The sequence below is a fragment of the Anser cygnoides genome, chromosome 2 (assembly GCF_040182565.1).
Source record: "Anser cygnoides isolate HZ-2024a breed goose chromosome 2, Taihu_goose_T2T_genome, whole genome shotgun sequence".
Lineage (NCBI taxonomy): Eukaryota > Metazoa > Chordata > Aves > Anseriformes > Anatidae > Anser > Anser cygnoides.
In genome coordinates this window covers 36,175,215-36,200,938 of record NC_089874.1, presented here as the reverse complement: position 1 = coordinate 36,200,938, position 25,724 = coordinate 36,175,215, and the positions used below count along the sequence as shown (strand labels likewise).

General features: G+C 37.9%; 1 long non-coding RNA gene across 1 annotated transcript in view; it reads left to right on the top strand.

Moving 5' to 3' along the window:
- LOC136790042 (uncharacterized) overlaps positions 1–24,886 on the top strand; it is a 37,536-nt gene extending 12,650 nt beyond the window's left edge. Inside the window, exons 2-3 of the long non-coding RNA XR_010829200.1 lie at positions 12,173–12,290; positions 20,650–24,886. This is a non-coding gene — a long non-coding RNA (uncharacterized lncRNA). The remainder of the gene's footprint in view (positions 1–12,172; positions 12,291–20,649) is intronic.
- The last annotated feature ends 838 nt before the right edge of the window (positions 24,887–25,724 follow it).

Genomic DNA, 25,724 nt, shown 5'->3' with positions numbered 1-25,724 from the left:
GACTTTCTTATTGATTGCAATCATTATTAGCTCAACTGGCCTAAGACAGAGAATAAATATGCATTATATCTCTTGAGAAAACAAGTTTCACAATTACACAAATTTTATTAGACAAATAAGATAAAAAGCATGTATGGGCAGCTCCTCTTTAGAGATTCCTGTCCAGCTTGGAATTATTATGAGAGTTAACAGCAGCTTTCTGTATTGTATGATTCATCTGTCCCTATAGATAGCCCAATATATCACTGCAGAATGTGCTGATTAGAAGGGATGTTACTAGGACCCAGAGGCCTAGATTGCTGTTTGATACTGCATTAACATTTCACATTTATTAACTCAACATACAAGCTATTGATCTGAAAATAAAATTAGTGGTTGCTCTGGCATAGTAGTGAAGAATAGCTCGTTGTAATGGAAGAAATTCTCATTCTTGATTGCATAACAGTAACCATTAAATTTCCTTATTATAAAGGTGTCTAATTAGCAAAGATTTTCATTTTTTCTCTATACCACAGGGGGCCAATCACTATTCTGAGCACATATCACTTAGGTGCATAAAAATTTGCATTGTGCTGTTGGTTTTCTTTTTGAGAGAATGCCTGGGAATATAACAGAATTGATATGGTGCAAATATTTTCTACATAAAATTAAGTTCAGCCAAAAGTGTGTAGGAAGGAATTGTATTGAAGGTTCTGTTTTCTCTCCTTGTTCTTCAGCACTTCCAGTTCTGAAAACTTTGCCGTGGATATTGTTACCACAAAAAGAAAATGGCTCTGTTATTTGATATAAAATTTCCCTGCAAAACAAAGAGAGTTTTTTAATAGGGCTCTGCTTCTTTTGAACATGCTCTTGCCTCACTTAGAATACAGATCCCATTTAAAGCCAGTTCTTCCATTTCAACAATACCTTCATCAGAAGACATGATTTAGCTTACTTCAGTGGTATCTCTGTCACATCATCCAAAGCTGTGAAACAGAAATGGGTCATTGTAAATATATCGGTATACATACATACACAAACATCAGAAGGATGAATCCAACAGACTTTGACATTCCTGAATACTTGTTCTGTGTATGTGCTTACACTATGCCTATAAGGCTGGTCAGGCTAATCGTTACAGCTATCTTCTTGATCTGATTCTGAGGCCACTATCAGCATCTCACTGCCCGGTTATGCTTAGGCCAGCAGGTTCTGCTAAGTGCAGCAGATGCACTGAAACCTGAGAAAACTATTTTGAAACATAATAATGGAGTGCTCTTTCAAAGATCCTGTACCAAACTTAGAGCTATCTCAAGTGATGTTGTTGAAGTGCATGTGATACCTGGTGAGCGCTAATTTGAGCACATGCCTTATCTGTGTATGTGTAAAAGTGACAGGAAATATTAATATCCTGGGAAAGTCCTATAAATTTTTGTCTGTGTGCAAATCAGTGTCCATCCTCAGAAGGGAACTTTCATGACACACTGACAATACATATAATACAGCACCTGTAATTTAGAAGCATGGTACCCTTTGGGGTGTTGTTCTTTGGGTTGTTTTTTGCTTGTTTTAGTTTGGTTTTGTTTTGTCCTAGTAATGTATACCTTTCTACATTTATGAGTGTACTAAATGTTTATGTAGGAAGCAAGATTAACTTTGAAATGATTATATGAAGAGGGGATGTGGATTATTGTCTGAAGATAAGAATTTTAACTCTGGGCTCAAAGTAGCTCATCTATCTGTTCCATTTTTTTTGAAATGGCTGAATGGAATGAAACAGCATTATGGACATAAGAACAAATTCCAGATTATTTTGAGGTGAAAAAAAGGAAAAGAGGAGAGGGGGAAATATGACTTCACTACTATATTATTCTTTCAGCTGTGGTTTGCAAAAGCTAAAATACACACACAAAATCACAATCATACAAGTTGCTTCCTGTGACTATATTGACTTCAATTGAAAGTTCACCACAATTTGGAATTAGAAATAAATAAATAAATAAATAAAGTATGAAAGTCATCATAATTAAATCTTTCCTTTCCCAACTAGAACTGCCATTTTGGCTATGACACCCAGGTACTTGGGTCATCTCCTTACAAGCAGCCTCTGAATCACCTGTTGCAAATGTATTTTTTACCATTCCTGGACTGTTTGAAGAGTTGTACAAATGCAAGTTTTCCCTCCATCTTTTTATGTATCAAACCCATAACCAAAATGAAGAAAGGGTCAAACTGGTGGTTAGATATATTATCTTTCATTCTGGGCCTTCTTATAAAAGTGCAGCTCAGACAGCTGTGATGGAAACAGACTGACAAGAACGCCTCCTAACACAAAGATATAACCAACTGGTTTATAAAACCTTAATTCAAGCAGCACAACTAATGATAATGATATGCTACAGTATTATTATGCCAGGAATGTATGAAATCAAGAGAGAACATTTCATTTTAAACTTTGCTGATTTTTCACATTTGCTTAGCATTTTCTCTAATGATTTCTTGCACTGTTTTTATGCCACCTCAGATAAAACGCCATCATACATGATATTTGCACCATTAGGCACAAAGTAAGTGTTAGTTATGATTAGAGGCAATGCTGTGAAGCATTAGAAAATGTAAAGGAAATGGTTTTCTAGCATACTTGAAAAGACTCTGAAGCTTGAGTGTCATTTGCTTTCACTATGCCAGCTGGGTGATGTTCTGCATTTCAACAAAGCTGGCTACCATTTCCAAACAGAGCCATAGAACATTTATATCATTCCTATTTGAGTGAGAGGTCCAGCAAAAAATAAATTCACACACACACACACTGACACACATGCACAGCAGAAATCCAATGAGCCCATCTAGAGGGAATTAAGTGAAACAAACACAATAATTACAATTAATCATCACTGAACATGACCATGATGACATCTTTTTTAAGGAAAGGAAACCATTTTCTGTCATAAGCTGCATCTTGTCAAACAACACTTCTAATATTTGGTTTTTATTAAGACTCTTGTCTTTGTGGAGCATAACAGTGATTTTGACTAGCTGCATAGATAAGGGGTGAATAATGTAATTAGGCTGAATTAATAAAACACATGCTTTTGCACTATTCTCACGTCAGTACGGGATTTTTTCCCAGCTATTTCCTAATGCTAGTATCTAATGGAGTACAGTTCCACAGGATTAAGCCTCTACAATTATTCTGTTCATCCTCTGGTTTGTGGAGAAGTAAGAACAAGACAAATTTTGAGCTGTGTGAACCATTTTTTCGGCATTTGGCTAGGTCAGTTAAAGTGCAATAAGTAAAACACATGAAAGAAATACTGGAATGAGCTAAACCAGCTGAAATCAAGTCCTTTGGTGTACATGTACCCAGATATTAACATGTTCTTATCCCATGTAAATTGGTATAATTTTTCTTTGGGTATGTGTTTTCTTAATTTATTTACCCAGAAAAGCTAACCCAAGGTTCAGAATATAATTATCTGTGAGGTCAGTGTTTGCAATACTATAGTGACTTTTTTTGAGCTAATGGAGAAATAAAAGGCATTCAGATGATAAATTGGAGGGGATCATATCACCAGTACCTACCCTGGTGTGAATGATATGCATGATTCCACCACAGCTCATGAGCATTAACCCAGCAGCACTCAAAGACCAAAGACAAAACCATTGTTTGTGTAAGAAACATTACAGGCCCATATATTCACATTCTCTGTGCAAGAGATATTTGTCATAGCTTCATGTCTGTTCCTTAACAAAAAGGATTAAGCACCCAGTTTGCAAGGAAAATAATATAATTTTCAGGTTAATATGATTGGTAGTTCTCAAAATGAGGGTGATATTGTAAAGCAGGTCTAAAATCTTGAACTGGACCTGTGTAAAAAAAGTACACCTATGCAAAAATCTTCATACGGAATGGTAAAGTTTGGAAGGGACCACTGGAGTTCATATTGTCCAACCTTCCTGCTCAAGCAGGGCCACCAAGAGCTGGCTGTCTGGGGCCATGTTCAAGTGGCTTTTGGATATCTCCGAGGACAGAGACTCCACAAACTCTATGGACAAACTGTGTCAGTGATTGGTCACCCTCACAGTAAAAAAAAAAAGTGTTTCCTGAAATTCAGACAGAACCTCAGATTCCTTTCTACTGTTTCTTTGATTTCTCCGAACACAAGGAAATGTAGAGCTCACAAGTGCTTATGGGAGCTGTGTCTCTCCATGCTGCTGAGAGAAGGCATGTATTGAGACGGCTCTTCTCTGTTTCCCTGCCAGTAAGCTCAGGAATGCTTTTCTTTTCAGCATTTAGTAATATAGTTGCTTCAGGAGGCACCTGGAAAAGGATCCTACAATCTAACAACAGAATTAAGACTACACCAAAATACCAGTATGATACATACATCTCCCTCTACTTTGGGTTTCCCCTCTCAATAAAAATTTAAATTTTAATGTAAATATATTTTTTAAATTGGGTTTACTCTGATTCCCCTGAGAGTCAGGGGAATTTACCTGATGCAAAGCAGGGCCTATAAGAACGAGAGAAAATGTCATCACAGGCAAAGAGCACGTACTCTGGAGTAGCTAGTTTTGGTAGGCTGCTGCTGTATCATCCAAGAAAGAATCCAACACCCCATTCAGATATTGACCTCCCTCCGTTTGTGGTACTATGACTCTGGAAATTGGATGCTTTTGTCATAATTTTCAAGCAATTCTTTTAATCTGTTGCTAAACAACAGTGAAATAAATCAGTAAATGATGGAATACTTGTCAGGTATTTTCAGTCTCAAAGGTAGTAAAAGCAGAATAGTGTCAATATCTTAAACTCCAAATGTAATTCAATTTAACATAACTCAACAGTACAGTCTACATTTGGAGGAATCAGGTAGCTGTCAATGAATACTTTGGCTAACTGTTACCGTTTTAGAAGAGATGAGCATCAGGTTAATATCCTTCTGCTCCTTCAGAGAAGAGAAAGGTATCTCCAAAAAGCCACTGTAAATCAGTTTAATACACCTGGGACTAAAAACACAAATTTGTCCTCCTTATAACTTTCTTTATTCCATCATGTTACTGGTAGGAAAGAGCAGAGCTGCTGTTACTTAGACCTGTATTTACATATCTTTATGCGTTTGTATAGCTTTGGAGCACATTTTAACCATAAAGTTCCTGTGCTTGTAATGATTACAGCACAACTATAAGTGCTCTCATATTATCAATGCATGTTTTTAAATGTCACCAAATCCTAATGCTTTTTGGTCTCAAAGGTCTATTCAGATAGGAAGTGTTGAATAAGCAGAGGTTAAGGCCTTTGTATACGTAACGTTAGCCTGAGATTTTTGCCACTCCCATGACGTATTCAATTATTTTAATCCATATATTTTTTAATGGCATTTGATGCTGTGTCATGCTTTTGTCCTTCAGTCTAGAGTATATTGATTCCCACCAGTAAAAGTCAAAACACCCATATTGTCTATGAGTCAGATCACTGAGGGTAAAGGAGCACCCGTCTATCTTCAGATTGCTGGAAGCACTGGCCTTTATAAAACATCCCTTATGTTATTAATGTGCTAGTCCATTAGAGGTCTACTAAGAGGGAAAAGGCTCTGGAAGCACCACCCACAGTTTTACCAGGTTAAAGATGACCCATAAACCTGAAAAGGCTACTCTGGATTTCAATGTAGATTAGGGATTAGGCAGTGGAGTACTATTTTGCATTTGAATAGGTTGACAACAGCACAAAGGAAAAAACAGAAAGCTTGGTGTTAACCACTTGGGTTTGAAGCACAAATGTAACATCTAAGGGGCGAACGTGAACAGTTGCCAGCAGCATGGGTTGAGCTCAGTCACATGATGAAACTGTTTTTGTGGAAACATTCTTAAGTGTTATTTTATTTTAAACACTGATATTTGAATTACTTGTAAAGCCTTGAAATTTATTTAGTTACTCTGGGCTTATCAGAATTCATTGCAAGATATTTCTTTTTGGCCCAGGAAATGTCTTTCCTTTTTTTTAAGAGAGAAGATAAAAACATACCATCCCTCAGTATTCTAAACATGGAATTAGTGTCAGATAAGTGATGGTCAAAATCATCCCATATCTGAGACTCTGGAATGAGAGGATGTTCTTCAGGCTTAAAGAAGGCCACAGTGTCCTGTGGCAACTGAATAGCTGTGGGGTTTTGGTGTTGTTGTGTTTTATTTTTCCTTCTGAAGAGCTTACACAAAAGTTGTCCTATGCAGAAGGAACAGCTGTTCCATATATATTTCAAATCTACAAAACATTTGCATTAAAACACAAATGAACCTCTAAGAAATAACTTCAGAAAAGCCTGAATTCATCCCTTTCAGGATATGCAATCTAATCAGCACCCAGGGAAAGGAGGAATGGATTAGAAATTGCAGGCTCTGTTTATTTTTGTCTGGGAACTATGGAATGTGCATTTATGGCTTTGTTTGAGACCTCAGAAGTTAAAAATATGGTCTATAACTCAGTACTATCGCATCTTTACTCCCCAAATAACTTACACCACCAGAAGTACCATTCACAAAGAAACTGGTCAAAGCCAGAACTTCAAACCTAAATTTACCTGTGTTTCCAGGCGCTGAGACATTTCACCTGCAAACTTTCAGGTATGAAACAACTGGTACAATTTCAGTTGTGAATCATATTTTCTGGTTCAGATTTAAGTGTCTCTAATATCCTTCAGTAAAAAATGGACTTTATGAGATTTCTGCTGTCTTAAGCAGAAGTCTCAGAAATATACTGTAGAACTGAAACCACACTTTAAGCTTCGAATACTCCTGATTGGTGCTTGAGTCAAACTGAACAGCCCACGTACAGCCCTTTTTCAAAGCTCTACTAATATAAAACTTTATTTAGCTCAACTTTTAGCAATGTGACTATTTGATAAGCATGGCTCAACTAACACTTCGACCTGTCCAAAGAAATCAAGTGTGCTACATAGTTTTATCTTCCCTGGCATGAAGGGAGATAGGGAATGCATTCAATTACTCAGAGATCCTGGTAATTTTGGTGGCAAAGTCATAAAGGAAGAGCCTGTGTTGATGTCACCATGCAGATATGGCCAGAGGATGAGATTGGAGGGAGTCTGCAAAGCTACCTGCAGAGCAACAGCCCTAGAGACCTCACTGGTATTTCCTAGGGGAAAATACTGAGCATACCCTGCCTGTGCTTGTGAGCATATTCAGATATACCCTGTTTGGCCATGGAGGTCTGATGCCCTGTGGATGGTCCTGTGGCTCCATATATCTCATTGACTTACATGCCTACAGTGGTGGTGGGGAGGCACAACTACCTGGAGTCTTTCCTGGATAAGTTGTGATGTTTCTAATCCAACCTAAAGCCCCACAGCACTTTCTCAAGTTCTCCCAGAAAATCTTGTCCATTTGCCCTCACTGTCACACAGTCCCATCTGCCAGTGCTCTTCCCTACTTGAGGGTGGGGTGGGGAGAAAATATCATCCTCTCCTCACCCTCTTGGCCTCTGTGTGCTCCCTGACCGTGTCCTCTGAGGGAACAAGCAAGATATTAGTACTAGTTCATGTTATCAGAGAGGAAACAGAATTTGGCTTGCCATGCTTTTGAGTGGCTTTTCATAGGTATAGATGTCTTAACCATGGCTTTTCTGAGTAGAGATGTCTTAACCAGGTTTGCCTCCAGATGACAGGAAAGGGGGCAGGACAGCAAATTGCAGAGCTTTTGCAACAGCCCCACTGCCTGCTATTTGTGCCAGAGCCCAGACTGCCTGTTGCTCCACCAGCGTGGGGAAAAGGAGTGAGACTGAAACTACCAGAAAGCTCTGTCCGAAGGGCTACAAGCGTTGCTCTATCAGGCTCTGCTTTCTCTTCTTCTTTCTCTGCCAGCAGAGGCAGAGCCCTGGCACTGTGGTTTCAAATTGGTTCAATTCCTGCCTCCACCCCTGCCCATCACACCATACATGGGCCATGTGGAAGGACAGTACCCCCAAAACACAAATGGAAAGAAGATTGCTCTCAAGTACACTTCAGGTTTGTGAAAATCAATGTACTGTACTAGTCAGACAGAGGATGAGGACAAAGAACAAGTTTTAAATTGCAAACCTTTGTAACTAGGACCAAGGTCACCTGTAAAGGGGTCACCTTAAGATGGCTGACTCCTTCCAATAGCAGTGCTCCTCTTCCCACACAACTTACCAGTGGAAACTGTATTATTTTTGCAAGGCTTGTGTGAAAAAAGTAGCTTTTATTTTGTTTTCAGAAAATTAGACAAGGCTAAAATCAGGCTTAAAATGGAAATTATCCCATAAATTGAATTAGATATACATTTTACTGGCAAACTCTTGAATGCTGCTTTTATATTTAAAAAAAAAAATCTCTGAAGATAATTTTCAGCCCAAGGGTGGCTGGAACAAATGATGGGAAAAGTCTGATCAGATGTTGCTGGCCCACCAATCGCCATGAAACATGAGTCATCTTTATCACTGGAGAGAGCATTCTGGGGAGACTAACAATTGGACATGGATGCCATTCATCCATGCACATGGAGCCAACACCAGGCCAATGCACTGTACGAATTCCACATAATCCCTCTTCTGTAAGCTTCAGGGGTATATAGGCTTTGTCCAGACTGTAGAAAGCCAAGCATTTTACCCATGGGAAGCAAAATAAAAACAATTCAAGACAAACTGTGAGGAGAATGTCACTGATAAAGGATTGCAGGAGCATGTTTGGAGAGTGCCCCTAATTCGTTAAGCACTGGGGAGTTGAAATGTCAGTACGGGAAAGAGCTGGATCACTTAACAAACACTGGTTCTGAGCCTTCAAACAAAATTACTTGTGTGAGTGATTATCAGTAACTCCATGAAATTCGTGTATAAATATTTGCAAAAAAATGCCCAGAACTGTTTTTCAGTCAGCAAAGGAAAGCATGTTCCCGGTAACATCTGAGGACAGCCCACAATGTACAGGCAGTCTGGGTAGGTATTTTTCAGTTTGTTTTGTTTAAAAGGTATTTTAAGATGTGATGCTTCAGCAACAGTAGAAGCAATAATAGAAGAGAAGGCAGAGTGTAGGAGAGGGTTCACGTTCAGAGAAATCTTTCATATAAATTTGCTGCTAATTGCTTCCTTCTTAAGACACCAAATGATGCCATTGATCATTTGCAAGTGCTGAGGACAGCACAAGGATGGTTAAATGTATCAGTAAAGAAACATTCTTAATGAGACAGAAAGCAGGGTAAATCTTGACCAGCAAATTTCCATACTTTGCATTTTAAAGGAATATTGACCTTAGCATTAATTTTACTTTATTTTTACTTTAAAATCTGAAGAAAGAGTTAAAATCATATAATCATATTGAGTTGAGAGCTGCTGTCATTTGCGTATTTCAGTGGTCCTTAATATAACTGTTAAAATCCCAAACAGGAAAAGCATGATTTAACTTCTCTTGCTGTTTCACAATATCATGCTGTGAAAGTTTAGTGAGATTATCACACATTCACAATTTTAAAAGTGTTCATAACAACAAAGACAGATTTAGTCCAAAAGTGTTCATGCAAATATTTTAATTCATGTTTTGTCAAGCTGCTTTAAACAGCCAACCCTCGTTGTAAGAATATGCTAATACGTAATTAAACTGCACTCACGTCATGCCATATGGTACATTTGAAACATAAAGCACTGTGTTCTATTATTTGGGGAGGGTCATTTGAAAAGGAAAGGGAAAGAAAAAGAAAGAGCCCAGGGGAAAAGACTGTTTGTCTGTCCTCCCACACTTTATAAGCCAGCTTTAGCATTAGGCACTGTTATTCTGGATAAGATTTGACAGTTCTTGGGTTAATGGATCTTAATCTTTTATTAAAAAGAATAGCATTTGCTGAGATGCAACAGAGACTGCTGTATGGTTGTTTGTGTCTTCCCTTTAAATTAGACATAACTAAGTCTTTTAGAGAAATACTTACCTCCACTATGAAGCCATGAGCTGGTAAGCATGTACACATAGGGGGAAGTAAGCTTTGGACCTAGTGGGAGTTTTGCCATTGGCTTCTATGAGGGCAGATCCTGGTTCTCTGCCGGTTTCCAATCTGATGTTAATATGCAAGTCAGGAGGGTGAGAGGGAGAGATAAAGAGAGAAATGCTGGATTCAAAAAGAGTTTGGCAGTTAGGTGCTTAATTACATAGCAGCATGTGGACAGTGTTTAAGCAGGAGTGCAGATGCAGGCAAAAATAATGAATCTCTTGTTTTAATTACACTTGATCATTTGATTGTGTGGCCATTATTGGAAATGACCTGGTATTTCATTTGGGAACTTCAGAGTATGCTGTGAGGAGCTGCCGTAGTCTAAGGCATTAGCTTTTTACTAGTAGATGTTTGTATTTTAATGTGCCTGACAGGCTACAAGTGAAATGAGTGATGGGCTCAAACTAACCTTTGCCAGATGATCACCTACATTAAAAAAAAAAAAACTGCATAATTTATTAAAATCATTCAAATACATTTCTCAGTAGAGCATTCGTTTTCTATTTCTCTTTTTAACAATAACAGTCAATGATGTTACCATCTGATGGCTATTCAAAGGGACGTACATTAAATTTGTCAGCCAGTGTTTTCGGCATGGCTCCCAGAACTGAAGGCCCCAGGTCCTCAGAATATTTTAGTGCCTAGCCTTCCACCTCAATGCTCCTCGGGATTTAAATGTAGGTGCCCCCAAAATCCAACCCATTTTGAATTTTGTAGGTACCTGCAGAGAGGCAAAAAATTTGGCAGCTTTCTGCTCAGTGATGTGGTGAAAAACAAGCACTTCTTGAAGTGAACACTTCAAGGCGAGATTGTGGCAAGAAGCCTGAACTGCTATGTAGAGAATTTTAGTTTTCAGAGCTGGCAGGCAGTAGCCTTTCAATGCAAGGTTATTGCACTCAGAAATATGTTTCTGGCCTCATGGGAAGAAACACACTGAGTTAAATTCTGCTGCAGCATGAAAAGGTTGAAAGGTTTCTTTCACATGATGTAACCTCTCAGGAAATCCAACCTGACAAACAAAATAAAAATACCGTCTCCCCTCCTTCATCGACAAGAAAATAACCATCTTGTTAACCAGCCCAGAGTGTCATATGTTTTACCTCAGCTTTGCAAAGCACTTATCTTAAAGCATGTATCAAAACCTATTCCTGTTCTGTAAAGCAAGAAAATAGGGTGTGCTGCTTAAAATATTTAAAGCCATCATGTCACTTGGTAAACCAGTGCTAGGGAGAGCCATGTGAAATTGTTGCTGGCATGAGGCTGCCTTAGGACATTTTGGAATGTGGGATCACGTTTTCCATTGATTTCACCATCGGCCAGTGAGGACCAACAAGCAGAGGGAGGTTTGGCTGTTTGTTCATGGCTAGCTCCAACTTTCGTACACACCCAGGTTAAACTCTTGACCCCACCAAATTCAGGACTATTTTTCATTTATTTAAACTTGGCCAGGCCTTCACCCATAGACTTTATGGATAACAGTCAACTTGCTTGACAGTCAGTTGCAGAAACTCATCCAGAAATCCCTGTGTTAAACTCAGAATTTCTGTCTGAACTAGACTATATATACTTTAGGAAGATATCCAATCTTGATTTAAAGGTTTAAAATGAAGAATTCACTGCATAGCTATAAAGTTATTCCAATGGCTAATTATTCTCACTCTTAAAAGACCGAATCTTACTTCCCATCTTAATTTGTATGTATTCAGCTTCCAGATATTAAATATTGCCATGTCTGACAGTCTGAAGAACTCACTTCTATTAAAATACATCTGCCCATTTATGGATCACATTAAAACCTGGTTTTAATATTTTCTTTAATAAACTAAGGAGTATTAAGCTTACAAAACTTTCAACTTTTTTTACTTTTTTGGGGGATCAGATTTGTATACAATCGTGCCAAAATACTTTTAACATGTGCATTAATATAATTGCATTATCATAGAATCATAGAATCATACCACTGCATTGTCCTGATAACAATATGTCATCTATACTTCAATATCGTTGAAAGAATTACAGCACAGTTTTGAAATTATAATAAAATAAAGATAGACAAGGAAGTCATGATAAATCATAAGACAGTTGCCCATGGAAGACAGAATTTGTAGACTGCTAGGCTGAAGAAATAAATGATCCTTCCAAAAAATATATTTTATTTTATTTTGTTTTATTTTATTTTATCTTAAAGAGGTTTTGAACAAGAAGAGAGCATGAAGAGTCTGGCAGAAGGAAGAAGAGAGCATTCACTGTACTGGAAAATGTGCCAGAATGCTTGTCCCAAAATGAGAAAGATAAAAGAAGTCTTGGTAAGGTCCTTTTCTGCTAGGAATGAGAGAAGTCAATGAAAGAAGAGTGTGAGATAAAACATGACTAAAGATATACATAGGGGCTGTCTAAATGAGAGTGAGGAGTTTGGAGTGGTCTTGGAAAATTGAAGGAAGGCAATGGACAACAGAAGGAAAGAAGGATTTGTCTGGCGCGGGTTCCCAGAAGAAGATGGTGGCTTTCATTTTTATATTTTAAAAAAGAATAGAGAAAAGCAATAATGAAAAGACTAATGTGGGGCTAGTAAGGCTGCACACAGAATTAGCAAAGACCGGAGAGTGGTAACTGAGAAGTTTTGGGAGCTACTAATAAGAAAAGAAGAAGTTAGAATAATCAATACTTTTTAAGACATGGAATGTTCATAAGAGAGAGGTGAGCTTGGTTAAGCTTGGTTAAATGAGCTTGGTTAAGAAGGAACATCTAGAGTCAGTTCATCCACAGAGACAGTTATAGCTCAAGCTTCATAATGGAACCAGACCTAAAAAATAAAGGAAAATAAGTTATCCACTGATCAGTGGAAATAACAAAATCACAATAAGAGAAAATGAAGGAAATATTGCTATTGAGAAATGAAGAAAATGAGAAATGAGAAATGAAAAATGAGAAAATGAAGGAAAGGTGCTATAGAAGTTAGCAAGTGGAAAGGGGAAGACTGACAAGAAAAAAATGAGGAAGTCTAAAAAATCCCCATGATATGGAGAATAAATATCTTGGATAAGATGCTTTCCTTCGAGAAGAGTGGATTATGATGTTGTTTAGAGGGGTTTTGGAGGATAGAAAATGTATGTCATTGGGATCCTAAGTGTAAAAATATTTTTGTTGACTTCCCTAATGCCAACATTTTAGCCAGAAGAACTTTTGCACAGATAAAGGAAGTTTAGCTATCACTTTTCTCCACAACACTCTTTACTGTTTCACTGGCCAAAATAGCAGTCTATTATGAAACAGGTTCTCAGTGAAAGGACATAGCTACAAGATATTTTTCCTCATTCTGACAATATTTTCTTTCAAAGTGGTATAAGTCTTTGAAAGTTTCCAACAACTCAGTGAAAAACCATAAGTAGGAGAAAATGAATCTAGGGATAAATTGGCTTAATTATCCTATGGATTATGTCACCAAACAATATAATCTGTGTGTATGGTATGACCTACCATTATGGACTAAATGAATAAAAGAAGGTAAAGAAGTTTGTGATGTTCTCTACGAATGCATGATATTTACAAATTATTAGATAGATCCATAGACAAGCTACTTAATAAGAATGATAAAAATATTTGATATGGATGTGACTTGAAGTAATAAAACTTAGAAATTTGTTGGGAAGGCTGGAAGTGTGTGCTCTCTTGGTTCACCTTTAACAGATTCCCAGCCCATTGTCCTGATTTACCTTTTAAGAAAGCAATAGACACTTATCAAGTATGGCAAATGAGTTGTCAAAGGGAAGTAATTTCAGTGAATTTTTGCTGTGCTAATATAGATCCCTTCCCTGCCTAACTGTGAAGTTTTATTAATGCTTTAAATTTAAAATTTAAATTAATTTATAAATTTAATTAACAGTCTTCAGTGCAGGTCACAGTAGCTATATTTTATTGTTATCCAAAACAGATTTGGAAGGAGCAAATTAAGTCATCTTGAAAGAAGTCTGATTGAAATGTGACAGAAGTGCAAAATTTTGAAGTATATTTCTCTGCAAATAGTTTTCTGGATTTGAAGGATATATTTCTATCACAGTATTGTTTGGAAAGATGGATCACAGTTAGGGATTTGGGTAAATATTTATGAATAATTTAGTTTTATTTTGGTCATCCATTGCATCTGCATATGTCACCTTGATTTCAGCTTTGTACAGAAACACAGATAGATAAGAACATGTTGCTATTAGCAGTCTGTGAAAGTCTAAGGCTGGATCTCACCGAGCATGGCTGGTGAAACATTGCCATTTTCTTCTCCCAGTGTGGTGCCTGTTCTCTAGACTTCAAAGAGAGAAGCAACTTCAGCTCTAGAGATCCCTTACATCAGATTTTGTAATTTCAGGGGAGGGGTACATTTTCCAGTTACCCAAGCACTTTTGAAAAATGTGAACTGTAAATCTGTTCTTAAGCACTATCAAATTCTTTTTGTAAGACACTAAAAAAAGTCATCTATTCATACTGTGTAGTTAAACCCAATCAAAAAATTCTGTGTATCTGTCCAGGTGCTTTTAGTGAAATATAATGATGTAAACTATTCTTTGGAGTAAATTGTTTGGTCTTGAGAGCCTTTAGGCCATCGTAAAAGTCCCAACCAATGCAGGAATGTCCTCTGCAAAGGGTTAAAAATGCTTTGTCTAGTCTAGTTTTCAGCTGATGGGGCAATGACAGTCCTACGGCTTCCCCTGAGAGATCTTTTCATGTAACATCAATTCCACTGTAAGTCATTTCTGTTTCTCATTCTGTTGCCCTATAAAACTTTCTGGGGGGCAAGGGAAAAATAATCAAAATGAATGAGTAAGGCTTGTGTCACATGTAATTAGAAATACTTTTGCCCTTGGAATGAAAAGGTATGGTGATAACTGGAGACACTGGGGAGTCCTGTCTGAAAGTGGTGGCATCATATCACCTTACTTCAGTACAGATACAAAATTGAACAAAATGTGCAATTATGTCTTAAACATAAATGTGGTGCTAGACATCAAATGCATGTAGCTGAAGCAACATATGAACACATGGCATCTTTGCTAAGTAATTTGCTCTTAATTGTCAGCACATTTAGTACTGGCATTTTTAGATACATTTTTGGTTCATTCTCTAACAAATGACTTTACACTAATTGTTTCTCCCAGCAATTTATTGCACAGCTGGGAGACCAAGTTGCAGAATTGCACACACACTATCTTGTATTGAATTCATTTCTTGAAAATGTTTAAAATTCCGTGAGGTAGTCAAGAATTATTTTAATTGCAGTGTCTACAATAAAAGTACGGAATTAATTAAACGTCTTGCAGGGCAGGTAAAGTACTGCTTTCAGAACCTATTGCTTAGGAATGTTTCAACAATTGTAATAATATAAATCAAGATATCTTTTAATAATGGGGATAACTGTGACATTTCAGAGGGTCTCTTAAAAGCATATTTTTACTTAAAAGGTGAACATCTGCTAAGGTAGCAAACTCATCTGTATGCTAAAGAATTATCTTTCTGAGAATCTTCCCATTATGAAATACCTGTCATGATTCTCTTGTACAAATCTGTTAGATCTCACAAATCTTCTTCTCATGTCTCTCCTAAGGGACACTTATCTTCCCTGATGAGAGATGAATGTTCATAATTCAACAAAAAAATGTTTTAATATTAAGCGGACCATAATCTGAAGGCTTACTAAGGAATATTATCTGAAACAGTAAAAATGGAGGTAGATCTTTAGAAAATGGGATGCCTCCTGTGTGTTGGATTAGGTTTCAGGAAGCATTGGTGTCACATTATAAGCTGGGAACAAATTGCTAAAAAGTTCTTCTTTCTTAGCTCATGCATCCCACTGCTCTGATGTGTCAAATCACATCAAGTGTGATCAGTCAAATCTCCTGACATCATGAAATATTTAGTGATTTTTTATTTTATTTTTTTCCCCAGGGGACAATGATCTCATAGCTTTTCAACTTTACCATGGAAGTAATATCTTCAAATGTCCAGGAAAAAGTAGCTGCATGAAGTTGGAATATATTTTAAGTCTGAAGTGGGTGAATTCCTGCCAAATTCTTCAAGGCTTTGTTTTCTAAATAATTATTTCAAGAACCTTTTGTCATTGTAAAATTGTTTTTTTATAATTGAAAGTACTACATTCTTTCAGTAGTCCATAAAATGCAAATACCATGAATTAGAGCAGAAGCTTAACATCATCTGTGTATCTTTGAATGCAGTACTCCAGTGAGCCCTTTGAAATATTGGCCTCATTTAGAAGACCTATCTTGCAAGCTGTAATTTTTCTGTAAGGGTTAAGGTAAGCACAGGCATTTGGCCATAATAGGATGAGTTCACCTGGTGATGTTTGACCTTGGCTTCTAAAAAGACCTGGACCTACGAAATGCTTAGATTGGAAACCCCAGATACTGCTAGCATAAGCCAACACCCTTTGTCAGGCAGCAAACACAAGGTCACAGAAGTTAAGAGTTGGAAAGCTCTGTATGGCTTCACAGCAGGACTGAGATGATGGGTGGGGAAGAGAAGGGTGCCTGAGGGAGGCAGCTGTGATTGCACAGTCTGGTTGAAGGCAACATCATAAAACAAATCTGTGAGAAGATTAAGTCCTATTAGTACATAGTCCCCTAAAAAGATGGTGTTTTTTTGTTTGTTTGTTTGTTTGTTTTTGTTTGGTTTTGTTTTGGTGTTTTTTTTTGTTGTTTTGTTTTGTTTTGTTTTGTTTCAGAAAGTGCCATAAATACACATGCACCTAAATTCTGTGTGCAGTTTCCAAGATGGTGCATCATGTAAAGTGTGGATAAGCAAAAACAGTAACAAATCCATTATCTTCACATGCAACCCCTGATGGTCTGCACATTCAGAGTAAAAATGTGTCAAAATTCTACTCTTTTATTTATTTATTTATTTTAATTTGGTACCATATTCACTTACATGAAACTTCAAATCTTGCTGTAATCAGTTAATTGTACTTTTAAAAGCTATTTACAAGTTTCTGGATATACTGTTTCTTCACTTTTTAGCCTATTAACATAGCAGTAATTAGTATGCTTTTTACATTTAGTATCAATTTGACTCATCTCTGTTTATTGTCCTTTTTTTTTACATAGGACAAAAACAACCCTTTTGATTTTAGCTATGAAGGGGCCGAGAACATTCTAATTTAGTAGTATAAATGCAGCCCAAGCTAAATTGGAATGGCTCTGTCAGTATTACTCAGTGGTATCTGCTTAACCTAGAGTTGAATTTCCATTGATTTCAATTGAAGAAGGGCCAAGGTCCTTAATGAAAAAGGAGTTAAACCAAATTGTTCTTAGCCAAACAGTAGGTTTTTTTTAGTTTGTTTTTGTTTTCTTTGTTTTCATAACTTTACCAGCTGAAATCCTAAATCATGTAGATTGGTTATCAGATTGTATTATCTCCTGATGTCCAGTCTCTGCTAGCTACATCAACACTTCTGAAGAGCAAGACTGCAACTCTCTATAAAACACAGTTTAGTTAAAAACTGCCTGTTACTGACCTGTGTGCTCCAGGGACAGAGGCAGCACCTGACCAAGCTGTAGAGGAGATGGAGATGTCTGTGATGGTGATTGCATTGTATGACAGAGAGCCCACTACTGAGGAAGGATTAAATACCTTCCCCTCCCCAACACTGTTCTTCTGTGCCCACTGAGAGGCTAAAATACCTGATACTATTTTTAATTTAAGAGATTTTTAGAAATAACTTCATCTGACAGAATGAAGGATTTGCTGCCCTGATAAAAATTCAATATTTTTTCTAGCCATATCAGCTAGTCCAGTAAAAGACATAATCTGTTCCTACAAAACTTACCTCTCTTATCCTCAATCCAGTACAGCTACCTTAATTAACAAAGGCATAGATGTAGCTGGCAAGCAGATTTAAGTGGCAAGTATATTATTAGCTCAGTTTTTTTCAGCAGGCTACAGGTGACACCCAAAAAGTTAGTGAAGACTTTCATTCTTCTAGCATCCTGTCAGGGAAAATCTCCCAATTTACACAATTGCCAGATTTGAAAGGGGAATATGAGTAAGAAAGGGCTTTTGCCTGCAACAGGGAGCTGAGGGGAGGCAAAACATAGCTGATTTGTTCTGGCTTGCCCATTGGAAAAAAAAAAGCTACCTCCGAGCAGTTGCGTGTGACTGCTCATATTAGTGCTGCGATGGGAGAGAAGCAGCTTTTGTGTTACCCCCCCTATAGCCAAAGCAAAGGTGGTGGAGCTCGAGACGGCTCCTGCTCAGCTGGCAGGTCCACACAGACTTTCCTCTCCTCCCCACCAAAGCTCAGTCAGCTCCAGCCCAGCTAAGGAAACTGCAGTTACAGTAGAGCCAGGACTTAACCCAGAGACCCTTAATAAATGCATTTTCTTCTGGAAATTAGAGTACAGTAGCTGGTATTTTAGTTAACCTTTGCAATGACATATTTATTCTGGTGTACCCAATAATTTCTTATCACAAAGTTTTTTTTTCCACACGGAAACTTTAGACATTTCTATTTCCAGAAACAGGCTTGAAAGGATTCTGTTCCCACTTCTCTGTAGAAGTGTGATTATATTTGTAACAATTAAAAATGCAGTTCTCCTTGGGGAAATGTCAGTGGTAATTATCACACTGATGACTCAGAGAACACTTCCTTCTACAACTGGCTCTTGATAAATTGCTGGTACTCATTTGACACTCTCAGTTCTCCTGTTTGATTAAATAATCATCAGGAAAATATCTATATCATCATTTCATAGTCAGGTGTCAGTCTCTTTTCATGCTGATGTGCATTGCTCTTGTTTTTAAAAACCACAACCACAACACGATGTGAAAGCCAAAGGATATCCAAGAATTCACACGTGTGGCTTGCAGTCAGTGTGTGCCAGTGGTAACTAGAAGAGCTATATGCTCACACCCACACCTAAATGAACACCACTTGTGTGGAAAGTACAAAGAAAAAATGCTTGTCTTATGCTGGCAGCAGTACATACTAATAATGAAACTTTCATGGAGCTGCTGGACTTCTCTTGACTTTTGCTCATCTCTGTCCATTTTGCTGTGCATTTGGTTTGCAGTTCACTCTAACCATGTTCCATATACCCTACATCACGGGGCTAGGAACCAGTCAATGGAAATATTTCCACTGACGTCAGGGGGTGTTGGATCAAAGTTTTCATTCCTTAATGAAACTGAATCTCACTTCTCCCTATGGTACCAAACTTCATGCCTCTCACATCTTCTCTCCTTGAAATCCTGTCAAGTCATTCCTCGCTTGATGTTCTCTGCCTTGCCCTTTGTTGCACAAATGTTAATACATACCAGTAAATACTAGCAGATATTAGCATATTTGCAGTGGTGAATAACTTTAAAACTTATTGTGTCTTTCTCCTTCCCTTCATTCTCAACATGATTTCCAGTGTTGTCTCACTGAGACCAAAAGAGTCTCAGATTTTGTTGTTAAAATAGTGGATGTTGGAAAATAGCACTGCTTTATACTAAATTTCATTATTTTTGTAACTGAACACAGGTCTGGTTTTATTTTTCTTTCTCCCTTTTATTTCTGATTTCCCCTGTTGCAGCTCTCTCATATCATGTTAGAAATCCTCACATCCCAGACTAAAGTCTTCACAGTTGTGATTCATGCATGTTTTTTTTTGTTGGGTGGTTGGTTTTGATTTTTGTTGTTGTTGTTGTTTTTCCTCAGTCATAGGCCTATTTGTATACTTTATTCACTATAATGTACAGTGAAGTATGCTGATAGTTTCTACATACTGTGATTTATTTTCACTAAGTAAAGCCCCTTCAGCCAAGGTTGGAGCATTGTACTCTGGTTTCCTTTTTTTTTCTATTCTCTTTCTCCTGATCCCTTCCAATAAACAAATGTACTATTCCTTTAACCTCCATCAAACACCAGTTTTTCATGGGGCAATGAAGGGAATATCTTTGCAAAAGTGGTCCAGCAGCCACTGGTCCAGTGGCAAAAGTGGTCCAGCAGCATAACCCATAATTTTGGGTTGTGGACTTCTTTGAACTCTTAATCCATTATATCTGATGTGCTGTCTAGTTCCACACTTTTATACCAATCTGTAATTGAACAGAAGTTATCTATGAATTTGGCCAGACAAGCCACATGAGCAGATGTGAGGTGACCCAAACAAAGTACATAAATTATGTATTTGGGATCAGATTCAGTTGCCCACTGTGTTAGATGCCACATAGACACTGATTAAAAAGACAGTTCTCCTCCAAGAAGCTTCAGCATTGCAATGGAGGAAGGAAACCAACCCATAGGAAATGGGAACAACGGATAGCAAAGGAAACATAAAGCAGTGTGTGGATGCTAAGAGAATTAAAGAATATTAGAGAAACAGCTTTGAAGTTGCAAGGTAAAATAACCAAAGTTAAGGGAAAAAAAAAAAAAAAAAAGGATGACTTCACTCTGTATTTCCTTATGTGTTTATGTGCTGGGGTCTTTTTTTTTACCCCAGCAAAAATACTGTGTCATTCAGGTAAGAGGTTATTGACCTAAAAAGCAGGTACTTACTATTTTGTTTTCTCTGCATTGGCTACTGGGTGCTCTGTGGGTCCAGTTACTGTACACCATTCAAACCTTTGCCATGAAGACAGAATTATTCATGAACTTTGTCATCATGTTTCTCACTGCAGGACCAGACGTGTCCATTTTACAACACCTGTAGATCCCCTCTGTGGTAACCCAGCAAAGGTGTCTCACCAAGCCAACTTCTTTCTAGCACTCCCCACAGCACCTTTCAGCAAGTCTCCGGCACTTGCCAAGCTGATGGTATGGATCTATCACACATTTTAGGAAGACCCTGGCATGGATCCTGCTAACATGGACTAAATCACTAGACATGGAGGTGATCTTGGTTTAGCCTACTGCTGAAGGAGGGGAACATTCATGACCTTTGGAAAATGATCCTGGCACTGACGTTATAGAAGGCTATAGCAGATAGTGCCAGATGGCTTTGGTGGAAGAGTGGAGTCAGCGTCTATGTCACAGAGGCCTGAGCAGTAGAAAGACCTACAAAATAAAGAAGACATCTGGGGTCAGCTCCATGCAAGAAGAATCTTTGTGAAATTTATAGCTAAATCCAAAGAAGGACTCTGGCTGTTGAGAAAAAAAAAAAAAAAGTTAAGCAGTACCTAAGCAATAATTTCCAGAACTGCAATTGTAAAAAACTCTTTGAAAAATTGTCAACTTCTGAACTCCATTTGTGCTTTTGTTTATTGTAAAGCTTCTCAGTCACCAAAGTTGCATCCTCTGTCCTAGAACTGTCACTTTGTCTGCAGCTCTGAGCTGTCTGTTGACTATCTGACTCCAAATCTAGAACAGGAACTAGAAATTTTCTGTCCCCAGATTCTCCATGAGGCTCAGGAAAGTGTTGTAGCTGCATTCTGCCATCACCTACAGGATATGACACCACTTCAAATACAGTAGTTCATTGCAAAATCTAGCTGAAAAAGAACTGTCTACTATTGTGCATATACTAATGTATATGTGTATAGAGGTGTCTGTGCTCTACTACCCTCCTAATAGGATTTATACTAACCATCTCACACTTCTCATACAAGTAACCTCATTCCAAAGCCATGGAATATTCTGGGGTACATGTACTTGTGTCACTGTCCAGGGAATAAGTCACAATTCAGTGGGTCAAAGACTGAGAACACAAGAGAGATGATGACTTTGTAGTCCAGTCAGTCTTAAAATACTCCTACTGAGCTCTTGAGAGCCATAATTTTTCAGAGGCTTGTATGATGGCAAGCTGGAGGAGCGTCTCAAAGGGATGGTAAAAGGCTCATCCACGAGTAAAGACCACAAATGAATAAAGGCTGCCAGATTTCAAGATAGGGGAGAGATGACCTATGTTTTTCCAAAAAAAAAGGTCAAGAGAAATTTTTAGCATGGGAAGAACACCATGTTTTGCTCCATGCTCCTTCTTAGAAGTGATAGTTTATTTTCTGCTTAAATATATGTGTGTGTACATTTACCATGAACTGTACGCCCAGCATAGAAAGTTTCTATGGTGTTTGGCAAAATTGGAAGTTACTCAGAGAATTATATCATGGGAAACATCAGGCAACCACAATAATAAGGAAGGTTGTCATCCTTGCCTGTAACAAAACGTGGGTGGAGAGCATCATGCTCTGGCTGATTTTCTGATTCACATCTGCTACCACATGCTTTAACCAGGAGCTAGTGAGAAGGAGTAAATTGGGGAAAGAAGAATATGTAGCAGACCTTTACTCCTTAGAAAACATATATTACTCTAAGAAACAGGTACGGGCCAGCAACTTGTCTTCCAAGAAGAAACATTTTTCCTGTGCCAGAACAGTGACCTGAGACAAGGATATCTGAAGTGGGAGCAAATCAGGTGAAATGTTTGGTTTTGTCCATTTGGTGTTCCTTATGCCTTTCCCAGCTAGTCCTGTGGCACGGGACTGGCTAAAGAGCCCTTGTACTAACTGAGAGGACACAGAGGCTTTAGCTCAGCTGCCTGCATGATGGCAGAAGATGTTATAGTTGATGGCTATTTGTAAAGTCTGAAGTCTGTTAGCTGCTTACTGTTTAGACAAAAGCGTGTTTAGGCTTTTATTGACATACACAGAAATGGCGAGACACTGAGTCATGTGCAACAGAACGCACCTCACTCCAATAACACAGGCAAGTGTTACATTGTTCAAGGGTCTCCAGGCTGGACTGCATCATTTCTAGACACTACCCTACTGAATCTCCCCAGGTGGGAGTGCCACAAGGTGAACCTAGTTACAGCAATCCTTTCTGGTTTGATTGGTCTTTTGGGGGAGATTTTGGGAACTTCAAGCGTTCTTCCTCAACACATGAAGCATGAAAGCTGTGTTTTATTGTATATACCAAAGTTATATATTAGCTTAAAAGCAGCTTTTCTGAACATTTAAGTTCTTATGAGTTCTGCTATTAAAAAAAAAAAAAAAAAAAAAGTCTCTTCCACACATAGAAGATAATGGAAAAGCTACTTATACTCACTCCTTTTGGCAGCTGCTCTCAGAGACATGCTATATAGAATCAGATGCACACACAACAGTCTTTGAATAAGTAACATCTGCAATGTCATATTCAGTCTGATTAAGGAATAGAAAGGCATTAGATCTCATGAGCCCTTGAATACTGTTCTGCAATTATGTCGCAACTGATCTTTATTGTTTCTGCTGATTATTTATCTCATTTCCTCATGATTGTCTTAAGTTGGCTCCTTTATAAATTGTCTTGGTATTAACAAGTCATTAATTACCCTTACAGCAGGCTTGTATCTGCAGAGTGAGATGTTGCACTTGCAAGTTCTGCTTTATCCAACTTGTTTTAAATGATTTGCTGCTGCCATTTCTGTGCAAGCTCCAGGGGTGATCCAGAAGCTAGTGCTTTTATCAATAATACTTCAGAATTTGTTATGTGCAATGCTGAGGTTTGCAGACAGGCTATTAAAACCAAACCATTTAAAATGCAAATGTTGTCAGAAACAAGAAGAAACTTATTCTAGGCCCAACAGTCTGAAGTACAAACTCAATGCCGCTTCAAAAGAAATGAATGAATATTGCGCAGAACTGAATCTAGTTAAGATGAAAAGATCATCACTAAATTCCGAACTATGAATCTATTGGGAACAGTGTAAGAGTGGTTGCAATGCACATACTTCCTCACTACCATTTTAAAAATCCTGCCTCAAGCAGAATCTGACAGAACAGGTAGGTTTAGTATTATGTGCCTTGCACAAATGCCCTTTGCATACTAAAGCCAGTCTTAAAAAGGTAACAGGAACTCCAGAAGTACCCCAAGCCCTAGCAGTTAATGAAGAAGCTGGTATTAAGCACCAGGGCTTTCTCCAAGAGCAAGGAGGAGCAGACACACATGGAGATCCATCCCTTCCTGCAGAGTAGTCTGCATCCTGGGACAGGGCTGCTATGCAGCTGTCTGTGCAGGGGCCAAGTGGATCACACCGTACCTCTACCCGTGTGTAAGGGTTTCCTTTAGAAAAAATAAATAAATAAATAAATAAATAAACAGATAATACAATTAAACAGTCAATTGTGTACAGACTAGCCTCTGAAGCCATTTGGGATACATACTTGCTAATCCTTGCTCCCTAGATCCTCTTTGAATGATTGGAGTGATTGGAGCCTGGCAGCAGCTGAATAAAATATTTCTGGGCTTAGGCAATTGCAGAACAGAGCTTTGCTCAGGGAGCAGTACCTTGGCTCTGCTAGAGTTAAGCCTGAGCTACTTCTATTGGCATACATAGAAGCCTAGAGTAAGGGGCAGAAGAGATTATGAAAATCATAACACTGGAAATTTTACAACATTAGAAAGAAGCAGTAGTATGTTCTTACCTGCAATGTTGCAACAGAATGCAAAACTAATGAATGATTAGAAGTACAGAAAGGTTTTCTTAGATATAGATTTTTAAAGTAAAGATTAATACAAGGAGAATTTGACGTGTTGTGCAAAGCACAGGAAGAAGAGCCATGCAAAAGGCATATCTTTTAAAGAAAGAAATTCTGTTTAGCAGAGAATACCTCTTTGTTGAAATGATTGACCCATTAAGTCATCAGACTGTGTAGCAAAGCCAAATCACATGAATGTTAACAGACTAACAGACTAAACAAAACTATCTGTGACAAAATAAAGGATAACTAGGCCACCACAACTTTAATGTGAGAGACAAATTCGAAGTTGCAAAGGTATTTGAAACACAGCAGAAACCATGTTTTCCTAATCCAAGTATCTAATAAGTGCTGAAAGAAAGAAGCGTACAATTGAAAACACATGCCCAAACTGAATGTGAGGCTGCAAGGAGAAGCACGTTGTAGGGACCAGGGTTGTTTGCAGTAACCCTGGAGAGATTTGACACAGTGCAATGGTGTTGGCACTGCTCTCCAATAGCAAAATGCATATGTGAAAATGCAGCTGGAAGATGAAGCTCTGCTAATGAAACAAAGGTTTTACTAAGTCTCTTAATTAAATCTACACTGTTAGATTCTATAGCAGATTGGCTTCTGACACTGGAAAGAAATGGATAAAAAGTGAATTCCAAATAGATACTGGAGCTGAGTACAACATAATCACAGCAAGTACTGTGCCCAAGGTTAAAATTCAAAGCTCTGCACATTTCAAATAGTAACATCAAAATGAGTCCATTTGGCAAAGCCGTTCTGGCCTGTCTGCTAACAGATAGAAGAGTTTGAAATCATGGAATAAAAAGTCCCAAGAGTGTTTGATTGAAGAGCAGTCTGCAAATGCAGATGACCAAATTGAGTAGATAACCTATCTATGCAATTGAATTCTAGACTTCCTTTCAAAGAATACCACAAGACATTGAAGACAACAGGGTGTATTAAAGGCATGTAGAAAGTCTTATAATACTGAGGCAGTTTTAAAGAGCATGGAAAAAAAATCAGCATACTAAAGTTAAAACGAATAGTTGCTCCCAGGCAGAACCATTGAAAAAATAATGTAAGATGCAACCAACAAATAATGAGAAGATGGCCACACAAATAATTGTCATCAAAAGCATTTTTGTTTCTGCTTTATTAAGGAAGAATAAGTCCTGTTAAAAGGATCTGCTTTTTTTTTTTTAATGATAGTATATTTGGTTGGCAAAGATATCTGCATTTCTTTAGCAGACTCAGAATAATGTCTTTTGATTTAATCCAGATTCTGATGTAAAAATGTAATACTATTTAAA